Here is a 16,762-nt window from a genome sequence, read left to right as displayed (position 1 = left end):
GAGTGGTTGAACAACAAGTTTTAATGACTCCAACCTAAGTGTATGTAAACTTCCGACTTCAACTGTATGTTGAAGAGGGTGGGGCTCAAGCTGCATCCCTGTCTCACCCCACAGCCCTGTGGAAAGAAATGTATGTGTTTTTTTAGCCAATTTTAACTGCACACTTGTTGTTTGTGTGCATGGATTTTATAATGTTGTACATTTTCCCCCCAAAACAGCTTCTCATCAATTTGTATAGCAGACCCTCCTGCCAAATTGAGCCAAAAGCTTTTTTGAAATCAACAAAGCATAAGAAGACTTTGCGTTTGTTTTGGTTTGTTTGTTTGTTTGTCAATTAGGGTGTGCAGGGTGAATACGTGGTCTGTCGTATGGTAATTTGGTAAAAAGCCAATTTGACATTTGCTCAGTACATTGTTTTCACTGAGGAAATGTACAAGTCTGTTGTTAAGGATAATGCAGAGGATATGCTGCAGAGGATATGTTAATTAGAGTTACCAGCCTCAGAAATTGCAGCCCAAATAAATGCTTCACAGAGTTCAAGTAACAGACACATCTCAACATCAGCTGTTCAGAGGAGACCATGTGAATCAGGCCTTCATGGTCAAATTGCTGCAAAGAAACCACAACTAAAGGACACCAATAATAAGAAGACACTTGCTTGGGGCAAGAAACACGAGCAATGGACATTAGATGGGTGGAGATTTGTCCTTTGGTCCGGAGTCCAAATTGGAGATTTTTGGTTCCAACTGCCGTGTCTTTGTGAAACGCGGTGTGGGTGAACGGATGATCTCCTCATGTGTAGTTCCCACCGTAAAGCATGGAGGAGGAGGTGTTATGGTGTGGGGGTGCTTTGCTGGTGACACTGTCTGTGATTTATTTAGAATTCAAGGCACACTTAACCAGCATGGCTACCACAGCATTCTGCAGCGATACGCCATCCCATCTGGTTTGGGCTTAGTGGGACTATCATTTGTTTTTTAACAGGACAATGACCCAACACACCTCAAGGCTGTGTAAGGGCTATTTTACCAAGAAGGAGAGTGATGGAGTGCTGCATCAGATGACCTGGACTCCACAATCCCCTGACCTCAACCAAATTGAGATGGTTTGGGATGAGTCGGACTGCAGAGTGAAGGAAAAGCAGCCAACAAGTGCTCAGCATATGTGGGAACTCCTTCAAGACTGTTGGAAAAGCATTCCAGATTGAGAGATTGCCAAGAGTGTGCAAAGCTGTCATCAAGGCAAAGGGTGGCTATTTGAAGAGTTACCACATGATTTCATATGTGTTATTTCATAGTTTTGATGTCTTCACTATGTAGAAAATAGTGAAAATAAATAAAAACCCTTGAATGAGTAGGTGTTCTAAAACTTTTGACCGGTGGTGTTTATATATTTTTTGAAATATTAAATTTACGTAAGCATTCAGACCATTTACTCAGTACTTTGTTGAAGCACCTTTGGCAGCAATTACAGCCTCAAGTCTTCTTGGTATGACACTACAAGCTTGGCACACCTGTATATGGAGAGTTTCTCCCATTCTTCTCTGCAGATCCTCTCAAGCTCTGTCAGGTTGTATGGGGAGCATCGCTGCACAGCTATTTTCAGGTCTCTCCAGAGATGTTCGATTGGGTTCAAGTCCGGGCTCTGGCTGGGCCACTCAAGGACATTCAGAGACTTGTCCCAAAGGCACTCCTGCGTTGTCTTGGCTGTGTGCTTAGGGTCGTTGTCCTGTTGGAAGGTGAACCTTAACCCCTGTATGGGGTCCTGAGCGCTCTGGAGCAGGTTTTCATCAAGGATCTATGTACTTTGCTCCGTTCATCTTCCCTCGATCCTGACAAGTCTCCCAGTCCCTGCCGCTGAAAAACATCCCCACAGCATGATGCTGCCACCACCATGCTTCACCGTAGTGACGATGCCAGGTTTCCTCCAGACGTGACGTTTGGCATTCAGGCCAAAGAGTTCAATTTTGGTTTCATCAGACCAGAGAATCTTGTTTCTCATGGTCTGAGAGTCTTTAGGTGCCTTTTGGCAAACTTCAAGCAGGCTGTCATGTACCTTTTACTGAGGAGTGGCATCCATCTGGCCACTTTACCATAAAGGCCTGATTGGTGGAGTGCAGCAGAGGTGGTTGTCCTTCTGGTAGGTTCTCCAACCTCCACAGAGGAACTCTAGAGCTCTGTCAGAGTGACCATCGAGTTCTTGGTCACCTCACTGACCAAGGCCCTTCTCCCCCGATTGATCAGTTTGGCCGGGATGCCATCTCTAGGAAGCGTCTTGGTGATTCCAAACTTCTTCCATTTAAGAATGATGGAGGCAACTGTGTTCTTGGGGACCTTCAATGCTGCAGAAATATTTGGTACCCTTCCCCAGATCTGTGCCTCGACACAATCCTATCTCGGAGCTCTACAGACAATTCCTTCGACCTAATGGCTTGATTTCTGCTCTGACATGCGCTGTTAACTGTGGGACCTTATATAGACAGGTGTGTGCCTTTCCAAATCATGTCCAATCAATTGTATTTACCACAGGTGGACTCAAATGAAGTTGTAGAAAGATCTCAAGGATGATAAATGGAAACAGGATGCACCTGAGCTCAATTTCGAGTCTCACAGCAAAGCGTATGAATACTTATGTAAATAATGTATTTCTGTAAATAAGGTATTTTATTTTATTATTTATTTGCAAAAATATATAAAAACATGTTTTCGCTTTGTTATTATGGGGTATTGTGTGTAGATTGATGAGAGAAAATATATATTTAACCATTTTAGAATAACACTGTAACGTAAGAAAATGTGGAAAAAGTCAAGGGGTCTGAATACTTTCCGAATGCACTGTAAAATGGAGAATCCAGTGGGTTCTGGTAGTCTTTAATAGCTGATTCTAAGATTTGTAATTGATCATGTATATATTTTTCCTGTTTGTTCTTTGTTATAGAGCCAAAAATATTGGAGAAGTGGTTTACCCATTCATCTCCGTTTAGTGTTGTTGTTTGTTTAGTGTGTTCCAATTTTCCCAGAATGGTTAGATTCTATGGATTCTTCAATTACATTGTGCTGATTTCTGACGTGCTGTTACTTATTTTTCCGTAGTTTATTTCTGTATTGTTTTAGTGATGGCGTAGACTAAGGTTGTATGGGTCTCAATGTTTTGGGTTGGATAGGTTTCTCAACTTCTTTCTTAAGTTTTTGAATTCTTCATCAAACCATTTGCCATTGTATACTGTTCAGGATTTCTACTGCCAAGGTTAGAACTGTATTATTACTTTAAAATGTTTTTCCATCTATAGCATTTCTTAATATTGTTCTCCCCCCCCACCAGGCTGATGTAAGTGTTTCTTCTTCTTCCTCCTCCTCCTCCTCCTCCTCCTCCTCCTCTTTCAGAGAGAGACAGACAGACAGAGGGGAGGAAGGATGTATCGCTATAGAAACGGAGCCCACCTCAGCGACGTTTCAAACAATCTAATTTAAGATCACCCTGCATGTAGAGCCTGGGGATATACACAAGGGACGGACAGAGCAGGGAGGGTGCGTGTGTGTGTGTGTGTCTGTGTCTCTGTCTGAGGTATGACTACCCAGGTCTCTCTACGGTAGCTAAGCGTGGCTAACATTTAGCTCTTACATCTCCCAACATGATTAATTCCAGGTTTTACCATACAATTGTTTCATATTATTTATGATTTTAATTATGATTAATTTTTGACTGTGTCCCAAATGGCACCCTATTCCCTATATAGAGCACTACTTTTGACCAGAGTAGTGCACTATACAGGGAATAGGGTCCCGTTTGGGACACAGCGTTTGTGTCCTCTAATTCGCCGGATAGTGTTTCAGAGGTGCCCTGTAATTACAGCCATTTGCAAAACAATGTTATAGCCTAGTTAAAAACGATTTATCTGTTTAGAAAGAGTTTACTTCAGAGAGAAAAGAGAGAGAAAGAGAGACACTGGAGAAAGAAAGCGAGAGAGAGACAGAGACAGAGAGAGAGACAGAGAGAGAGAGAGAGAGAGAGAGAGAGAGAGAGAGAGAGAGAGTGGAGAAAGAGAGCGAGAGACTGGAGAAAGAGAGCGAGAGAGAGAGAGAGAGAGAGAGAGAGACACTGGAGAAAGAAAGCGAGAGAGAGACAGAGACAGAGAGAGAGACAGAGAGAGAGACAGAGAGAGAGAGAGAGAGAGAGAGAGAGAGAGAGAGAGAGAGAGAGAGAGAGAGAGAGAGAGAGACTGGAGAAAGAGAGCGAGAGACTGGAGAAAGAGAGGAGCGAGAGAGAGACTGAGAGAGAGAGAGAGAGAGAGAGAGAGAGAGACTGGAAAGAGAGAGAGAGAGAGAGAAGAGAGAGAGAGAGAGAGAGAGAGAGAGAGAGACTGGAGAAAGAGAGCGAGAGAGAGAGAGAGAGAGACACTGGAGAAAGAGAGAGAGAGAGAGAGAGAGAGAGAGAGAGAGAGAGAGAGAGAGAGAGAGAGAGAGAGAGAGAGAGAGAGACTGGAGAAAGAGAGAGAGAGAGACTGGAGAAAGAGAGAGAGAGAGAGAGAGAGAGAGAGAGAGAGAGAGAGAGAGAGAGAGAGAGAGAGAGAGAGAGAGAGAGAGAGAGAGAGAGAGAGAGAGAGAGAGAGACTGGAGAAAGAGAGCGAGAGAGAGAGACTGGAGAAAGAGAGCGAGAGAGAGAGACAGAGACAGAGAGCGAGAGAGAGAACCCCGGGAGACATCTGGGTTACGGCCTCTGCCAGTTCATGGGACAACAGGGGACAGACATTAGCCTGAAGCATACAGAAACCCTTTGGGTAGCAACTGTTCTTCACAAACACACACATTCATACACACATACACGCATGCATGAACACACACACACGGTAAAACAGTCATGCTAACAACCCGTTATCGGAGCTAGACTTGCCTGAAATGCACCATACACTATATCACTGCCTTATGAACATCAGCTCCCCTAGTTAACTATAGCGAAAACAGGTTTTTATACATTTTTGCAGATTTTTTACGAATAAAAAACAGAAATACATTATTTACATAAGTATTCAGACCCTTTGCTATGAGACTCGAAGTTGGGGTCAGGTGCATCCTTTTTCCATTTATCACCCTTGAGATGTTTCTACACATTTATTGGAGTCCACCTGTGGTAAATTCAATTGATTGGACATGATTTGGAAAGGCACACACGTCTATATAAGGTCCCACAGTTGACAGTGCATGTCAGAGCAAAATCCAAGCCTTGAGGTCAAAGGAATTGTCTGTAGAGCTCCGAGATAGGATTGTGTCGAGGCACAGATCTGGGGAAGGGTACCAAAAAATTGCTGCTGCATTTCAAGTCCCCAAGAACACATTGGCCTCCATCATTCTTAAATGGAAGTAGTTTGGAACCACCAAGTCTCTTCCTAGAGCTGGCTGCCTGGCCAAACTGATCAATCGGGGGAGAAGGACCATGGTTAGGAAGGTGACCAAGAACCCAATGGTCACGCTGACAGAGCTCCAGAGTTCCTCTGTGGAGATGGGAGAACCATCCAGAAGGACAACCATCTCTGCAGCACTCCACCAATCAGGCCTTTGTGGTAAAGTGGCCAGACAGAAGCCACTCCTCAGTAAATTGCACATGACAGCCCGCTACAAAAGGCACCTAAAGGACTCTCAGACCATGAGAAACAAGATTCTCTGGTCTGTTGAAACCAAAATTGTACTCTTCGGGCCTGAATGCCAAGCGTCACCTCTGGAGGAAACCTGGCACCATCCCTACCGTGAAGCATGGTGGTGGCAGCATCATGCTGTTGGGATGTTTTTCAGTGGCAGGGACTGGGAGACTAGTCAGGATCGAGGGAAAGTAGAGAGAGATCCTTGATTAAGTCCTGAGCGCTCTGGAGCAGGTTTTCAGACTGGGGCGAAGGTTCACCTTCCAACAGGACAATGACCCTAAGCACACAGCCAAAACAACACAGGTGTGGCTTGGGGACAAGTCTCTGAATGTCCTTGAGTGGCCCAGCCAGAGCCCGGACTTGAACCCGATTTAACATCTCTGGAGAGACCTGAAAATAGCTGTGCAGCGACGCTCCCCATACAACCTGACAGAGCTTGAGAGGATCTGCAGAGAAGAATGGGAGAAACTCCACAAATACAGGTGTGCCAAGCTTGTAGCGTCATACCCAAGAAGATTCGAGGCAGTAAATCGCTGCCAAAGGTGCTTCAACAAAGTACTGAGTAAAAGAATGTGATATTTCCGTTCCAGCCGACGCTTGGCATTGTGTGATCTTAGGCTTGTGTGCGGCTGTCCGGCCAAGGAAACCCATTTTTATGAAGCTCCCAAAGAACAGTTCTTGTGCTGATGTTGCTTCCAGAGGCAGTTCGGAACTCGGTAGTGAATGTTGCAACCGAGGACAGACGATTTTTATACGCTACGTGCTTCAGCACTCGGCAGTCCCATTCTGTGAGCTTGTGTGGCCTACCACTTCGTGGCTGAGCTGTTGTTGCTCCTAGACGTTTCCACTTCAAAATAACAGCACTTACAGTTGACCGGGGCAGCTCTAGCAGGGCAGACATTTGACAAACTGAATTTTTGGACAGGTGGCATCCTATGATGGTGCCACGTCGAAAGTCACTGAGCTCTTCAGTAAGGCCATTCTACTGCCAACGTGTGTCTATGGCGATTGCACGGCTGTGTGCTCGATTTTATACACCTGTCAGCAACGGGGTGTGGCTGAAATAGACGAATCCACTAAATTCAAGGGGTGTCCACATACTCTTTTATATATAGTGTACATGCAAAACTAGTGCACTAAAAAGGGGATAGGGTGCAATTTGGGGACTCAGAAGAGGTATGACTCACGTGTTGATTATAGTCTAGCTGCTAGCACCATCGTCAGTGATGACATACAGACCAGACTGTAACCTAGGTAACCTAACTCAAAGATTTGTAGAAGACCTTTGAGCATATTTGCATCCCAAATGGCTCCTTGTCAGGACTCACCCATCTATTCCCATCTATTTCCTGGAGAGTTACCATCGTGTAGCTTTTCGCTCCAACCTCAGTTGTGACCAACCGGATTCAGTTTATCAACCAGCTGATTATTAGGATCAGGTACGCTAGATTGGCCTATGGGGCTTTGGTAAAAAAAGAAGTGCACTATATAGGGAATAGGATGCCATTTGTGACTCAACTCTTGACTAGCAAGTAGCTTTTTTTGCCTCCGAAAATCGCTTCCTCCTTGCTCTGCTGAAATACCAATCTAGGTTTCACCTAGCCTGGTCCCAGATCTGTTTGTGTGTCTTGCCAACTCCTATATAGGGCGTGACAATGACCATCGCAGGTCGCAAGACAGCACATACAGGTCTGGGACCAGGCTAAGGTCCCATTATTGCTGTAAGTGAATGAGAGGTATGTTGTTAACTTTATTTTTGTTAGGGATCCCCAAGGAGCAGCTATTCTTCCTGGGGTCCAAACATATTAAAGCATTTACATTACATTAAAACAAAATATAAAACAGTACATCACATGACATTATTACACCACTACCTATCTACAATACAAAAAAATGTATACCACCATACAACAATATCACAATGTGTGTGTATGCATCTGTCTATACCCTTGTGTGTGTCTCTTCACAGTCCCCGTTGTTCCATAAGGTGTATTTTTACCTGTTTTTAAAAATCTGATTCTACTGCTTGAGTACACCTAAAAAGCTTAAAGGTGCAATCTGCAGTTCAAACAATAACAAAGTGGAAACCCTGCCCCTGATTTGGAACACAGCAGAGGGATGAGGCTGGAGAAATGTAACCACTATCAACCATAACCATGTTTTGAGGCTATACACTAGGGTGTCCACCCACTCTGGCCAGATTGGGTGAAAACGCGCTTTGGTGATGACATTTCACTTTCTTATGTTGTAAGATACTTTTTACCAAGACATATATGATTCTTCATGTTCTGAATCATTCAGTCTTTCTCTAACATATCGTTAACATCATATCCAAAATGTCGGATTTTGTAACCTAATACATCCGATAATAAGCAATGAGCTCTGTTGACAATTATTTTAAAAACTCTTCTAAAGTTTGTAATTTCCACAGAAATTTCAGACTTGATTTGCTCTAATGAAAATTGTATCAACCCCTAAATTTTTTTTTCCATTCATTATAATACCTCACATGTCTTGTTGCTGCAGGATTATTTCCCTGCTGTAGCAAACTGGCTCAAATTTAGATCCTACATCTGTATCCAGATTTTAAAAACACCATAGTGCTTTTCAAAGCTCATCACTAAGCTAAGGATCCTGGGACTAAACACCTCCCTCTGCAACTGGATCCTGGACTTCCTGACGGGCCGCCCCCAGGTGGTAAGGGTAGGTAGTCTCCTGAGTGGCGCAGTGGTCTAAGGCACTGCATCGCAGTGCTAGCTGTGCCACTAGAGATCCTGGTTCAAATCCAGGCTCTGTCGCAGCCGGCCGTGACCGGGAGACTCATGGTCAGCGCACAATTGGCCTAGCGTTGTCCAGGGTAGGGGAGGGAATGGCCGGCAGGGATGTAGCTCAGTTGATAGAGCATGGCGTTTGCAACGCCAGGGTTGTGGGTTCGATTCCCACGGGGGACCAGTATGAAATAAAATAAAAAATAAAAAAAATGTATTCACTAACTGTAAGTCGCTCTGGATAAGAGCGTCTGCTAAATGACTAAAATGTAAAATGTAAAAAATGTAACAGCACATCTGCCACACTGATCCTCAACACGGGGGCCCCTCAGGGGTGCGTGCTCAGTCCCCCCCTGTACTCCCTGTTCACCCATGACTGCATGGCCAGGCACGACTCCAACACCATCATTAAGTTTGCCGACGACACAACAGTGATAGGCCTGATCACCGACAACGATGAGCCAGCCTATAGGGAGGAGGTCAGAGACCTGGCCGTGTGGTGCCTGGATAACAACCTCTCCCTCAACGTGACCAAGACAAAGGAGATGATTGTGGACTACAGGAAAAAAAAGAGGACTGAGCACGCCCCCATTCTCATCGACAGGGCTGTAGTGGAACATGAGAGCTTCAAGTTCCTTGGTGTCCACATCACCAACGAACTATCATGGTCCAAACACACCAAGACAGTCGTGAAGAGGGCACGACAAAGCCTATTCCCCCTCAGAAGACTGAAAAGATTCGGCATGGGTCCTCAGATCCTCAAAAAATTCTACAGCTGCACCATCGAGAGCATCCTGACTGGTTGCATCACCGCCTGGTATGGCAACTGCTTGGCCTCCGACCGCAAGGCACTACAGAGGGTAGTGCGTACGGCCCAGTACATCACTGGGGACAAGCTTCCTGCCATCCAGGACCTCTATCCCAGGCGGTGTCAGAGGAAGGCCCTCAAAATTGTCAAAGACTCCAGCCACCCTAGTCATAGACTGTTCTCTCTGCTACCGCACGGCAAGCGGTACCGGAGTGCCAAGTCTAGGTCCAAAAGACTTCTCAACAGCTTCTACCCCCAAGTCATACGACTCCTGAACAGCTAATCATGGCTACCTGGACTATTTGCACTGCCCCCCCACCCCATCTTTTTACGCTGCTGCTACTCTGTTAATTATTTATGCATAGTCACTTTAACTCTACCCACATGTACATATTACTTCAACTACCTCAACTAGCCGGTGCCCCCGCACATTGACTCTGCACCGGTACACCCTTGTATATAGCCTCCCTACTGTTATTTTATTTTACTTCTGTTCTTTTTTCTCAACACTTTTTTGTTGTTGTTTTATTTGACTTTTTTATTAAAAAATAAATGCACTGTTGGTTAAGGGAATACCTGTTGTATTCGGCGCATGTGGCCAATAAAATTTGATTTGATTTGATTTGATTTATGTCCTCCGGATTCGAGAAGAACGATGACGAGTTCAACGGTGAGCCTGTCAGTTAGCCTTCATTCTCTCACAGCATCCAGCCTAGCAGACTCAATGCTATTTTCCAGATTTTTGACCGTATCCAGATTTTCATATTGTCCTTTTCTCTTCAAAAAATGAACTCAATATTAAGAAGGTGTTCCTAATGTATTGTATACTCAGTGTATCTTAAGTCTATATTGTTTAATGTCCTCTGGATTCTAAAAGAATGATGACGAGTTCAACGGCGAGCCTGTCAGTTAGCCTTCATTCTCTCTCAGCGTCCAGCCTAGCTGACGCAATGCTATTTTCCTGAATGTTTTCTCCCTCTGGTCTGCATTGAGTGGCAGACATCTTTTATGTTTTATTCTGTACAGAGGGCTATATCAGTCCGCTGATACGACACTAGTAAAAGGCCCAGCGCACTACTTTTGTGATAAGAAATGTTTTAAACAAAAATAAAAAAATTAATACTATTTATTTGTTTTGATTTTCAGGGGGTGCTGCAGCAGACTATAATTAGAGGATGCTGCCTATAGATATAGACTAGAATTAGAGGCTGCTGCTGCCTATTGAAATCACTGGTCACTTTAAGAAATGGAACACTAGTCACTTTAATAATGTTTACATATCTTGCATTACTCATCTCATATGCATATACTGTATTCTATACGATTCTACTGTATCTTAGTCCATGCCGCTCCGTCATTGCTCATCCATATATGTATATATTCTTAAATTCCATTCCTTACATAGATTTGTGTTTATTGGGTATATGTTGTGAAATTGTTAGATATTACTTGTTAGATATTACTGCACTGTCGGAGCTAGAAGCACAAGCATTTCGCTACACCTGCAATAACATCAGCTAAACACGTGTATATGACAAATATTTTTGAGGGGATTTGATTAATACAAATAAAATGGATGTACCAATTGCAGATTGCCCCTTTAAGCAGGGTAACAGAGCTGTTTGGACCTGTTCTGGCTCTGCCCAGACACCTAAATCACACCTGCCACATGAGAACATTGTTTCTAGTGATAACTCAGTCTTTAGTCACGACCCAACAGAGGACAGTATCCCACTACTGAGCACCCACTCCCACTAGTAACCCACTACTGAGTACCCACTCCCACTAGTAACCCACTACCGAGTACCCACTCCCACTAGTAACCCACTCCCACTAGTAACCCACTACTGAGTACCCACTCCCACTAGTAACCCACTACTGAGTACCCACTCCCACTAGTAACCCACTACTGAGTACCCACTCCCACTAGTAACCCACTACTGAGTACCCACTCCCACTAGTAACCCACTACTGAGTACCCACTCCCACTAGTAACCCACTCCCACTAGTAACCCACTACTGAGTACCCACTCCCACTAGTAACCCACTACTGAGCACCCACTCCCACTAGTAACCCACTACTGAGTACCCACTCCCACTAGTAACCCACTACTGAGTACCCACTCCCACTAGTAACCCACTCCCACTAGTAACCCATTACTGAGCACCCACTCCCACTAGTAACCCACTACTGAGTACCCACTCCCACTAGTAACCCACTACTGAGCACCCACTCCCACTAGTAACCCACTACTGAGTACCCACTCCCACTAGTAACCCACTACTGAGTACCCACTCCCACTAGTAACCCACTCCCACTAGTAACCCACTACTGAGTACCCACTCCCACTAGTAACCCACTACTGAGCACCCACTCCCACTAGTAACCCACTACTGAGTACCCACTCCCACTAGTAACCCACTACTGAGTACCCACTCCCACTAGTAACCCACTACTGAGTACCCACTCCCACTAGTAACCCACTACTGAGTACCCACTCCCACTAGTAACCCACTCCCACTAGTAACCCACTACTGAGTACCCACTCCCACTAGTAACCCACTACTGAGCACCCACTCCCACTAGTAACCCACTACTGAGTACCCACTCCCACTAGTAACCCACTACTGAGTACCCACTCCCACTAGTAACCCACTCCCACTAGTAACCCATTACTGAGCACCCACTCCCACTAGTAACCCACTACTGAGTACCCACTCCCACTAGTAACCCACTACTGAGCACCCACTCCCACTAGTAACCCACTACTGAGTACCCACTCCCACTAGTAACCCACTACTGAGTACCCACTCCCACTAGTAACCCACTCCCACTAGTAACCCACTACTGAGTACCCACTCCCACTAGTAACCCACTACTGAGCACCCACTCCCACTAGTAACCCACTACTGAGTACCCACTCCCACTAGTAACCCACTACTGAGTACCCACTCCCACTAGTAACCCACTACTGAGTACCCACTCCCACTAGTAACCCACTACTGAGTACCCACTCCCACTAGTAACCCACTACTGAGTACCCACTCCCACTAGTAACCCACTACTGAGTACCCACTCCCACTAGTAACCCACTACTGAGTACCCACTCCCACTAGTAACCCACTACTGAGTACCCACTCCCACTAGTAACCCACTACTGAGCACCCACTCCAACTAGTAACCCACTACTGAGTACCCACTCCCACTAGTAACCCACTACTGAGTACCCACTCCCACTAGTAACCCACTACTGAGTACCCACTCCCACAAGTAACCCACTACTGAGTACCCACTCCCACTAGTAACCCACTACTGAGTACCCACTCCCACTAGTAACCCACTACTGAGTACCCACCCCCAACTCCCAAACCACTGCCCTGAGACACTATGGTGGGCTACAGCCCTCTTCCTGATCAGCCAATTACAGTCTGTGTTACTGTGTTACAGTGTTCTAATTAATGCTCTCTAAAATGTGCCAACAGACACAGACAATTTGGTTGAGTTCCTGCTCGGCCACATTGCAGACGTTGCATTGCGTCAACCAATAGTTGTGTGACACGTCATTGACTGACATGTTAAAACACCTATCCAGGAGAACTGGCATGTGTCTGCAATGTAATCGGGCAGGAAACCCGACCAGTGACCGGTAGCAAGTATTGTGTACGTTTGTATACGTGTGTCTACAATAGAGCGTTATCTATACAGTGAATGAAATGTGCCAACACACACCAGCCAATTTCTCGGACATAAATGTGCCCATGATAAGCTTGGCCTGTCACATGAGAGCGGTCTGTAGCATCAACGGGCACACTGTCACTGTCTGATCCATAGCAGCTGACCTATCGATCCCATAGGTCTACTGTACTGTGATGTCATCAGACTACTGTACTTATGATTGGTTCAGTTGTTTCAGTCTACTGACCTGCCTCAAAGCAATAAAGAACATTTAAAATTGTAGTGGTTGACTTTCTCAGTTGGTTGAACGATGCTGGTAGAAACTCTTCTCTGCTTCACAATGTTTACATTTTAATTGTAGTGGTTGGCTTTCTCAGTTGGTTGAACGATGCTGGTAGAAACTCTTCTCTGCTTCACAATGTTTACATTTTAATTGTAGTGGTTGGCTTTCTCAGTTGGTTGAATGGTGCTGGTAGCAACTCTTCTCTGCTTCACAATGTTTACATTTTAATTGTAGTGGTTGGCTTTCTCAGTTGGTTGAACGGTGCTGGTAGAAACTCTTCTCTGCTTCACAATGTTTACATTTTAATTGTAGTGGTTGGCTTTCTCAGTTGGTTGAACGGTGCTGGTAGAAACTCTTCTCTGCTTCACAATGTTTACATTTTAATTGTAGTGGTTGGCTTTCTCAGTTGGTTGAACGGTGCTGGTAGAAACTCTTCTCTGCTTCACAATGTTTACATTTTAATTGTAGTGGTTGGCTTTCTCAGTTGGTTGAATGGTGCTGGTAGCAACTCTTCTCTGGTTGAACGGTGCTGGTACCATGTTGTCGCTTCCCCAATGTTCAAGTGCACCTTTTCCAAGTAGTGCCCCAAAATGACATGACTCACTAGTGGAGGTTTAGTGGTGCTGAGGGCTTGGAAACGCACACAGAGAGAGAGAGAGAGTAGGATGCTGTATCTCTCTATCTACCAAGTGGGCTGCTCTATCTACCAAGTACATTTTAGTCATTTAGCAGACGCTCTTATCCAGAGCGACTTACAGTTAGTGAGTGCATACATTTTTCATACTGCCCCCCCGTGGGAAACGAACCCACAACCCTGGCGTTGCAAGCACCATGCTCTACCAACTGAGCTACAGGGGACTAGGATGCTGTATCTCTCTATCTACCAAGTAGGCTGCTCTATCTCTCTATCTACCAAGTAAGATGCTGTATCTCTCTATCTACCAAGTAAGATGCTGTATCTCTCTATCTACCAAGTAAGATGCTGTATCTCTCTATCTACCAAGTAGGATGCTGTATCTCTCTATCTACCAAGTAAGATGCTGTATCTCTCTATCTACCAAGTAGGATGCTGTATCTCTCTATCTGCCAAGTATGATGCTGTATCTCTCTATCTCAATTTACCCTTACAACTTCAACTATCAGTTTCTAGTGTTCCAGATTAACAGTATAGGCTATGTCCCAAATGGCACCCTATTCCCTTTATAGTGCACTACTTTTGACCAGGTCCCATAGAGCTCTGGTCAAAAGTAGTGCACTACTTAGGGAACATGGTGGCCTTTGGGACACATCCATAGATATTGCTATTTTCTGAATGTTCATTAAAGCATGAAGGACATCCAAGCACGACATGTCTCATAAAATCATACCATGATGCTTAGTTCATTTCAACAGGATTTCAGCAGTCTATTTCTCATGTCCATCTTCTATTTCCTTACTCTGGGGCACACTAACATACATCTGACAACATCTTATACATGACGAGTGGCGACATGTTTGCTCGTGTTCGCGTCAGTGCGCATGGAAGGCGAGCTAACAGATTGTCACCATGGCAAACCATCAGACGCACCTGTTACTGCGTTCCCGTTATACAGAGACAGAGAGCGAGAGAGCGAGAGAAGCGAGAGAGCGAGAGCGAGAGAGAGAGAGAGTTTAATTGAAAGAGATGGAGAGAGGGAGAGAGGGAGAGATAGAGAGAGCTGTTGACAAGAAAATCTGCATTTTGTTAGGGGAAAAGATAAGACAATAGATCTTGCTGCAGATTATGTCCTGGCCTGTCATTATATAATAGAGAGAGTAGATTCCACCCTGTCACATACATGAGAAATTGTAGATTTAATTTCTCAATAGTTTATTTTCTTTTGAGTGAATTATTTCCCATGTATGATTGTTTTTTGTTCATATCTATTAATATTGTTGCTCAAAACATATTGATTACGTATTTCTTATTGCTAAGTATTAATTTTTATTTATAAAAATTTTTACATTCTTGAAAACGAGATGGTGCATTTTAAGAGATTTCATCCTGCAACATTTCAAACAAATAAATATAGTTAATTTCTGTGATACTTCATATACGTTGCTTTGGCATTTGTTGAATTGAATTGAGCGCGAGAGAGAATGAGAGTGTGTGAGAGAGAGATACATAGATAGATAGATATTATTTGCGCAAAGAAAGCTTCAAACGCTCATGCTGCCCATGCCCTCGTTGTTATTGTGTGCGTGTGTGCGTGCGTCTGCGTGCGTGTCACTATGTCCTTCCTTTGACTTGGGTATAATAATCCACCTATAACACAGTTTGACTACCATGCCGCTACACATTAACATCGTTGCGCAAGAAATGACTATTTAGTTGTCTAGTCTCTATTCATAAAACAATGAAAGTGTATCTCTTTCCTTACCTTGAAATATGTAGAACACACGACTCTTCAGAACCTTACAGAAAAATCAATCCTTTTACGGTGCTCTTACAATTATTTTCTCAAAAGCTCTGAAACAACTGAAGTCTACTCCAAATCAGCAAGTTTTCCCGTTGCCTCACTCTGTCGTTCGCTCTCTACGTTCCGTTCAGTGAAAATGAATGAATTCATGCGTCTCCCTTGTCAACAAATTTGCCTAAGGACCGCCTTGTGCCCGCACCAATTGGGGGCGAGTCTCAAATAATACATATGGACGATATAATTGGATGATCTGCCTTGTCAATCAAAACAGCAACTATCTGCCAGCGCGAAGAGTTGTAGCCCTGCCGACGAGAGATAGAGAGAGAGAAAGAGCGAGATATAGAGAGAGAGACCGAGAGAGAGAGAGCATGCCAGCAGGACAGGGAGAAGGTTAATGTATGTATTTTGTAACTGCGGGTGCTTAGCAAATTTGCATGCAGAGATGTGTTGACCTATAATCTATAATTACTATTTCTGGGTTTTACAAAAATTCAAGCTACTATGTGTGTGTGTGTGTGTGTGTGTGTGTGTATGTGTGTGTGTGTGTGTGTGTGTGTGTGTGTATATGTGTGTGTGTGTGTGTGTGTGTGTGTGTGTGTGTGTGTGTGTGTGTGTGTGTGTGTGTGTGTGTGTGTGTGTGTGTGTGTGTGTGCATGCATGCGCATGTCCCCATGTGTGTGCATCAGGATCAGAGGGCTGTAGTGTAGTGGTGTAGTGGTAATGTTCCTATGTGAGAAAAGGGAAAAGGGGAAGTGCTGTGAAGGTCACTCAGGCCCCTGGCTGAGAAATGACCTTCTGTCCAAGGTAAGCGTCCAGCATGGACACACTCTACTCCACACAGAGACACTCTACTCCACACAGAGACACTCTACTCCACTCAGAGACACTCTACTCCACACAGAGACACTCTACTCCACCACAGAGACACTCTACTCCCCACAGAGACACTATACTCCCCACAGAGACACTATACTCCCCACAGAGACACTCTACTCCACACAGAGACACTATACTCCACACAGAGACACTCTACTCCACACAGAGACACTCTACTCCACTCAGAGACACTCTACTCCACACAGAGACACTCTACTCCACACAGAGACACTCTACTCCACCCATTAAACTACTAATCCCATGACACTACTAATCCC

The 16,762-nt window shown here is 44.6% G+C and overlaps 1 protein-coding gene across 1 annotated transcript in view; it reads right to left on the bottom strand.

Moving 5' to 3' along the window:
- LOC121572212 (hippocalcin-like protein 4) overlaps positions 1-15,888 on the bottom strand; it is a 45,415-nt gene extending 29,527 nt beyond the window's left edge. The window contains exon 1 of the mRNA XM_041884149.2: positions 15,570-15,888. The gene's annotated coding sequence lies outside the window, so the exon portion shown is untranslated. The remainder of the gene's footprint in view (positions 1-15,569) is intronic.
- Positions 15,889-16,762: the final 874 nt, after the last annotated feature.

Source organism: Coregonus clupeaformis, chromosome 8 (genome assembly GCF_020615455.1).
Source record: "Coregonus clupeaformis isolate EN_2021a chromosome 8, ASM2061545v1, whole genome shotgun sequence".
Taxonomy (NCBI): Eukaryota; Metazoa; Chordata; class Actinopteri; order Salmoniformes; family Salmonidae; genus Coregonus; species Coregonus clupeaformis.
The sequence above is the reverse complement of the archived record's forward strand: the minus strand, read 5'-3'. Positions and strand labels throughout refer to the sequence as shown.